Consider the following 8,707-nt stretch of genomic DNA (forward strand, 5'->3'; position numbering starts at 1 on the left):
TTTTATTTTATTTTATTTTATTTTATTTTATTTTATTTTATTTTATTTACTTATTGCCAGGATGTAGCACACATGGGCTCTGGGCTATTTCTGAAAGCTTGTGAGCACAGTCCTTGTTTTCTGTCTTTCTATTGCCATTCTGGTCCTCCACAATTCTAAGGTCCTGCTTGTCTTCCACTGGAACAGACTATTAAGTTCTGCCTACAGCATCCTAGGCTTTCTCTAACCTCAAGTTTCAAAGCATCCTACATTCTTATGTGACAGTCCCACAGACCTATAGAACACACAGTCAGGACAAACCCACTTCTTGGTATCAATTTTCAGGATTAATTACTTTTCTCTTCCTGAAAAAAAAAGTGAGAAAAGCAGGTTCAGGAGGGAAGGAGAGGTTTATCTGATTCATAGTTCCAGTGTCCAGTCCATCACAGTGGTAAAGGCTTTGTGAGAGTCGTTGCAGAAGCATGAAGCACATGGTTGTCCTGTATCCGCAGTGAGAAAGCAGAGAAGGATGAATGTTGTTCTCCCTACTTGTCTTGCAGCTCAGGTATCCAGCATATATTCATGTAAAAAATAATCAAGTTTCTCCTTCTGGCCACTTAGTTCCCAACAATAATGACTCTGAGACTAATTATTTAGTAATAAATGCTTAGGCTATAAGCTTTGGCTTGTTCTCTGACAAGAGCACTTAACTTATTCCTTTTATTTTAACCCGAGTTCAGCTACCTGCTGGTTTACGTCTGTCTCCTCAGTGTTCCAGCTTGAATCTCTCATGCCTGTGACTATTTCCCAGAATACTCTCTCCCCCTGCCAGATGTCCCACCTCCTATTTTTTGCTTCAGTTCCTTGGCCATAAGCTTTTTTTACGGACAGATTTGCTTATATGAGTTTCTTTCTACACATTCAGGATGTATCTTCCCTCTTTAGTCAAACCTCTGGAAAAGCCCTTGCTCATTTACTTGGGCAAGTTGTATGTTTCCTAGGTTATCAGCCATCATGGTCATCTTGACTGTTTCTTTCCTACAAAACCAATGCCTACATGTACTGGTTGGTAGAAGCTTCTGATGCCTCTAATGTTCAAGGTCACCTCTGGTTGGAGATGTGATACAGTCACCATCTATTTCTTGCTTTGACACACAGAACTAACTCATTTATAAATGGAGTTCAGGTTTTCTCCTCTTGTTTCAGCTGATCATGTGGAAATCGCTAGGAGGACAGGAAGGGTAAACTAAAGGAGAAATATTAAAATAGGACTTTTTACCTCCTCCTCACGCTGCTTACATGTGCTAGCCAGTTCTTTCTGAGCTCAAGTCCAGTTGTACCTTCTCCAGTTTCTGAGGGACTTCTGCTGGGCAGTTATCCATAACAACCAGGGTCCTAGTACTTCAGAGACTCATAGAACTATTGCTATTAGTGAGTCACTGTATGATGGGCTCTCTTACTATCAGCCTTAGCTTGCAGAGGAGGACTGGCTTGAATTCTTTAGTGATGCTATTCCTTACTGCTCTTCCAATGTTCTTCATGACTAGAGTGTCACTTGTACAGTATAATCTTCTGATTAATCAGATGGTCTAAAGAATGTATCAATCCAAGAATGCTCCATTCCTCAAATCTTTTAATTATTTTCTTCACTGCCTCCCAAGACAACTCTTGCATTTCAAGCTTACCCAGCAAAGGTTATTGCTTCCTCTAAGGTTTTAAAGACACTTCACCCTGTCTGTTTGTGTCCTTGTCAGAGTGTTAAATCCTGTGTTCTGAGAGAGTGTCTTTATGTCAGTAAACCTATGCTTGGACAGGACTTGATGGAGCATACTTGAAATCTAATTCTCTGTGCCTTCTGCTAGAACATCCTATCTAATCTCCCCTTACCGTTTTCCGAACACACATACAGTTGTGTTGTGTTGGGCTTTAGACCCTAGTAATTGATTTAACAGATGAGAAGTGGGGGTAAGCTTTTGGGAGCAGAGACAGTTGCCTTGCAAGGGAGCTGTCTTTGTAACATTTATTGCTTGGTGGAAGTGCAAAATCAAACTGTTAATTTGGAGGGGTAGGTGGACCAAGCCCTTAAGAGCCTTAGCTGTTGTGGATTCATCCCTGTCTAGTGTTTCAGAGGCTTGTACTTTTTGTATAGAGTATGGGTCTTCATGTAACAGACTATTATGTGAGTATTCAATCATTTGGGAAGTTTGGCAATCCAGGATTTGCTTCACAGCTGTGTTTGTTCTCTCACTACAAGAGATAAAGCTTCTCTGGAAGCTGTCAGAAAGGCTCTTTGGCCCTCGAATTTGGGTTTTAAATGTTTGCTAACTGCCTTCATTTCTTCATTATCCCTTGTCTGGCCTCAATATTTTTCAGTGAAACCCTGCCAATTCCATTGCCTTGTATGCATTTTTTCACCCTCACACACCTGAACTATTACACTGACCAGAAGAGTGCCCTTGCTCCTGATCCAGCACGAACAAGTTTAGCATCAAGGTCTCCACCTTGTGCCTAGCTGCCTGAGGTTATTTATCTACATCACTGGGGCAAGGAGTGGGGACCATCATTTCTACATCACTGGGGCAAGGAGTGGGGGTCGTCATTTCCTGCTGGTGAGGGAGTGACTTAATCCTAGTCCATCCTGCTACCTCCTGCCTGGGATCTCTGTATCAATGGCAGAATCAGTCACCTAGGAGGAAGATGCCAAGCTGAAGTTGGCAAAGCAAGAGCTTCCAGTGGCATAGCCCTGTGAAGTGAGAAGGAAGAATAGCAACTGAATTGAGCAGGAAGTGCTAATTCATTCAGTGAGAGCTATGTCATAAAGGCTACTGGTAGAACAGTCCCAGGTTGAGCAAATGCCTAACCCCTTAAGTATTTCTATACAGAAAACATATGACTTCAATTGAAATGTGTGGCATAGCCTAAAAGTGCTGTGCTAGGGCCTGTCAACCAACCACACATCTTAATGCTGTCTTGATGGGAAGCCCAGGTGGATACATCTATGGTCAAGAAAGCATATGTTGTGGAAAGTATTAAAAACAAACGAACCCAGTTCTTATCTCGTGGAGACTCTCTGACTCAAGAGTTTCTATTGGCGGGTCGCTACTATGCCAGCCCCATGCTTCAAAACCCCCACAGCCTTTGTGGTGCACATCTGGCAAACCCACACTTTGCCACTGTACCTTTCTCTCAGGAACCCAATCCAGTCACCATGTGAAGGAAAACACAACACAAACTTAGTTCAGAAACAATGGTAACTCAATCGCTGGGCGTAATAACTAGAATCCTAATCTTGTAAACCATATTAAATCTAAATCCTCCAGTGGTGAATCCTGGCAGATCTACCACTGAAACCGGGAGACACTAGCAGCTACATTTTGTCCTCATGCTATCCCTGACTGGAAAAGGCCTATCTCTCTTCTGCTTCCTCTCTTCCTCCATTCAACCCAGAAGTTCTGCCTACTTGCCCAGTGTTTGGCTCCTTTATTCATTAGAGGATGGTTCACAATCAGTCACCTAAGTGTGACTCATTCCTTGTTTGCAGCTCCTCCCAGGAGGGCAAAATTAGCATCAAAATACAAGCAATCCCAGGGCTATTCACAACACTTTCCTCTTTCTGTTCACTTAAAAGACACTTTATTTCAGATATAAATTGAGCACAACTATTACCATTTTGTAATTTATAAAGTACAAGATAGACCTAACACCCAGTCCATCATTTTTGTCAATAAAATAGAACACTGTCATCTATTCTAACTTAAAAGACTTATAATTCTACTTCTGACTTATGTCCTGGCTTTCAAGTGTATGCCATCTGAAAATCATCCTCTCAAATCTACTCTCTCAATGTTAAATAGCCGGGGTTGGCTATGAGAGCATAAGTAGTCTTTCAACACCACCAGAAATCTGAGAATGACCAACATTATCTGAAGATATAGGAAGCCTAACACAGCTTCCAGAACAGAGACAAATTGTAGAAACAGCTGCCTACATATAACAGCCCCAGTAAGTCAGAAAGTTGGAGCATCAGTTTTCAGCCTTCTGGCCCAGGATCCTCTGTCAAACCTTTGAAAAACAGAAATTATTAAGCCCTAGCCTATTTTGTCTTGGTAGAACTAAGCTGTCTTAACCTGTACTTTTAAGAACAGTACAGGTCTGCAGGAGAGATTGGCGATTTCTGCCCAGTGGTGACCTAGTCACAATGTACAGCCTCACCTGGAGGTGTAGACGCTCAGCTGCTTCTTTGAATCCACGAATGGGATGCTCTTAGGAACAGATTTGTCTCAACAACAAGTGAATAAATAACATTAAATGTCACACCTGTGGATTTCTGATGTTTTTTGAAAACCAATTATCTATGTAAAGTAATCTGGACTGTTCTCCATTAACTACTCTCAGCTATTTCTAATTAAATATCTTGACAACACCCTAACAGTAAAACTCAGAGCCATGAATTTGCTATTTGGCCCTTAACTAATAGACCTATTAATCTCAGATCAGTTTATAATAACAGTTATAGAAGGACTGGGTCTAAGTCCTGTACTTTTAAAATTTTTGTATCAATAGGAGAAATTTATACTAATGAAAACCTTGATTTTGCATCAAAATAAATTCTGTATCAAAACAAGAAATTGTGACTTAACTTAGTAATAATTATAAATATTTCTACCAAATGAGATTATGGCTATTTGATCAATTCTAGCTATTTCCTCCCTATTCCAATTATGACCATGTCTAAATTCCCTAGAAAGACAACCTTAGAATAACCTCCTCCAGCCCCAAAGCCCAGGGAACTAGGGTGAAGACTCTTCATAACTTCTTTAAGCTGAATATGGGTGTTGAGATATTTTAGAAGGGAGAGGGAGGGTAGGGGAAATGGGGAAGTTGGTTGGTCTCTGATGTCTGTGTCCTGACTGGATCTGGATGAAACTCCAAGATATCAGGAATTCAAGCAGGTCAGTTCAGCATGTCTGACTATGAGACTCACCAAAGTTCTATATTGTATATTTGTAATATACAAATCTCAAAACAAAATTTTAGCATCATCTAGATACCTTTTTTTTGTTTGATTCTCTGGAATCTAGTTCTCTGGGGGTCTCCCTCTATCAAATCTTCTCCATATTACTCTGGAAGGTATATAGACACTAATCACCTTTTCTAAAAATGCAAAGACAAACTTTTCTCCCAAATTAGCATATCCTTGAGCCAGTAACCAGAATAAACTCTTTATGTTGACCTCTCTTCCAGAGGAATTATATAACCACAAAACTCAAAATCACACTCATTTTGAAAATTAAGACAATCCAAAACAAATGAAGTAAACTAAAATACTGTATGTGCCTATTCTTAGGCCTTTTCTATTTTGCCATGCAGGGTAATAACCCCAAATTCTCATGGAGCCCATGTTAGACAGAATTTGAGTATCCTCTAAGGTATATTGTTGGGCCCCATTTTGGCCCTGGTTTAAGCCTTGTGCACAAACTTAAGCCTGGCATGAGTTTGAGACCTGTCTTAGTCACTTCTGTACCGGGTGACTCAACAGGACCTGTTTGGCCCTGCCTCTGCTAAGTTGTTGCTGATATAGAGCTTTTCAATTGGCCCTGTCAGTCACCCCATACCTCTGTCACCCTTCCCACCACCCCCATGTCATCTCACCCCACCAAAACTCCTCCTCCCTATGATCCAAGTTTATATAAACAAGAGGTTGTTACATTAAAGTTGAGTTCCTGCTTTGACAAGACTCCCTGCCTAGTGTGTTTCTTTGGGCCATCGACACTCACCATCCTGCTCAGCCCTAGAGAGACCCATCTGGACCGGGATCTCTCTCCTCTCACCTGGACCTGCTGCCAAGGAGCCGACAGCATATTAGAGTACTATATCTTTATACCATCTTAAACCAATTGATTCACCCATCTATCTATACCTGCTTATAAGCAGGCAGCTAGTCAAAGCAAGATTTAAACCCAGAATTCCCATGGAGCCCATGTTAGACAGAATTTGAGTATCCTGTAAGATGTATTAGAGCAATATATCTTTAAACCATCTTTAAAGCAATTAATTCAAACTTTCACTAATATTTGCCTATAGGAAGTGAAGACCTCCGCAGAGGGGGGACCCTCACTCAAGTCTCAGAAAGTTGCGACCACCCAGTAATCTGCTCGAGACACCGTGTACCAGAGCAATAGCAAGGTTTATTAGGGCATAACAGCTAGCTGCCGGTCAATTCGTATGCCCACGCAGGAGCTGAATTGACCCCGACAGCCAGTTTGAGAGGGGCTTTTAAGGGGAAAAACCACAAACCAAGGAATGGGGAGGGGGCTCATGGTTGTTAAGGTGGCATAACATAAAAATAGCAGAACATTCCAAAGGAACCCAACCTATGTGAGTCAGGGTCATGTGAAAACTTTCTGTACGCTTATCTTTCCTCAAGAATGTGGTCCTGCCCTGTTACTTCGGCCTTGCCCTGTCACTGTGGTTCTCAGCTTGGTTCCACCTGGCTATCTTGCATTCTAGCCAGTTCCCGTAATTAGTCTGTCCACATTCTTAACTTGCTTCCTGGCTCGATTTCTCCATGTCTTTATAAAGAAAGCCTAAAGAATATTTTATATGTCTAAAAAGAATTCTATATACCCAGTATCTATAATTTTTCACTCTACAGAAGCAGGTAGTTTTTACTTGTTAAGCTCTCTGCCTAGAGCAGCCATCTTGTTATACCATCGATCTGTTCGGTTCTCTGCCTGGAGCCACAGAATTATTAATTAATACCTGTTCACTGCCCTCTCTACTTGGAGTCAGTGATTAATTTTTCCTATCCTGGTTCTGAACTGCAGGTGAAATTCCTCACATGATTCTGACAAAATCTGTATATAAATCTTACCTAAAAGCAAATAATCCCAATTTTATAAATTCACAGTTCAATCAATTTCTTCCTTAAGAAGTAGGCAACGTCCATTCTACAGCTCTCTGACTCAAAGTAGCCTGCATTCCCCACAGCAGGAGACCTCAGAGCCTATGAGCAGTTTCTAGGTTCCTGTGCTTGAGTCCATGTGACTCCTCTAGCGCTACCCAGCTACTCACTTAAAAAATGAAATTTTAACTTTCAGGCTAATAATCTTAAATTTCTAGTGGATTCTTGTCCAACACATTGGTTCATCACCTGTTATGGGAAATAGTAAAAAAGAAATGGCAAGTTCAGGTATTATGCCCAGATACTCTCAACCCCAGTGGTCTTGCTGGCCAATTCTTATCTTGTGGAGACTCTCTGACTCAGAGTTCCAAAATCTCTTCACCCAGCTTGCTATGTGGCTATAGCATAAAGGCTACTGGTAGAGTGGTCCCAGGTTGAGCAAATGTTTGATCCCTCAAGAATTTCTATACAGAAAACATATGACTTCAATTGAGATAGTGTGGCATAGCCTAAATGTGCTGTGCTAGGGGCTGTCAACCAACCACACATCTTAATGCTGTCTTGACGGGAAGCCCAGGTGCATACATCTATGTCCAAGAAAGCATATTAGTTACTTGTTAATAAACTTGCCAGCGATGGGTCAGGAGAGGATCTGGTGGACTCTTTTCCAGCAGTGTGACAATTTAGTCACGTGAGAGAACAGTACATGTAGGGACAATGACATTGGCTGGATTTCATTGAATGATATTGATGCCAATCAAATGAATAACAGAAAAATGAGCGCAGTCAGTAAGCTGTAAACCTGCTTTGCTAGGTTGACGATTCTCAAGGATATGTCCTCTCTTCTTCTGCATAGCCTGTGAATGCTACCTTATCTGTAAAATGGGTCTTTTTTAGATATAATTAAGGGCATTGAGATGGTCTGGTAAGCTCAATATGTCACCATAAAAGTTCTTATTACAAAAAGGCAGAGAGATAGGGGACAGGAGGGGACAAAAGGGGTTAGTAAAAGGAAAGTCTGACAGAAAAGAAGAAGCTCTAAAGAGACAGCAGCATTTCTAAGTCTGACCATCTTACTGCTGAAACAATGAACCCCAAAGACTTGGGAAATCCTCTAGGAGTCTCATGTGGGCAGAAGGAGAACGTGCTAGCCAGAGGGGAGCTTGCACTTCTAACAACTTGTCAAACCACCTATATTTTTGTTTCAGGTCTTGAGAGAAACTGTGAAGACATAGGCAGAGATTAAAGTGACTTTGGGTGCTAGCCTCTGCTCTTAGTGTCTTCAGAAGTGACGGGTCTCTGCCAATGCAATGCGTCAGACTTTTGGTTTACAGAACTGCAAGGGAATAAATATCCAGTGTCTTAGTTAATGTTTTACTGCTGTGAACAGACACCATGACCAAGGCAACTCTTATAAGGACAACATTTAATTGGGGCTGGCTTACACATTCAGTCCTTTTTCATCAAGGAACGAGCATGGCAGCATCCAGGCAGGCACAGTGATGGAGGAGCTGAGAGTTCTACTTCGTCATCTAAAGGCTGCTAGTGAAAGACTGACTTCCGGGCAGCTACGATGAGAGTCGTAAGCCCACGCCCACAGTGACACACCTACTCTAACAAGGCCATACCTCCTAATAGTGCCATTCCCTGGGCCAAGCATATACAAACCAGCATACCCAGTATCTTTTTTGGTGTGTGTGTTAATATATTTCCTTTTAAAAACTTTTTCCTTTTTTTCATTAATTCACTATTGCAGAGGCAGGGGCAGGGGCAGGGGCAGGGGCAGGGGCAGGGGCAGGGGCAGGGGCAGGGGCAGGGGCAGGG

This window comes from Grammomys surdaster, unplaced genomic scaffold (genome assembly GCF_004785775.1).
Source record: "Grammomys surdaster isolate TR1022 unplaced genomic scaffold, NIH_TR_1.0 165, whole genome shotgun sequence".
Taxonomy (NCBI): Eukaryota; Metazoa; Chordata; class Mammalia; order Rodentia; family Muridae; genus Grammomys; species Grammomys surdaster.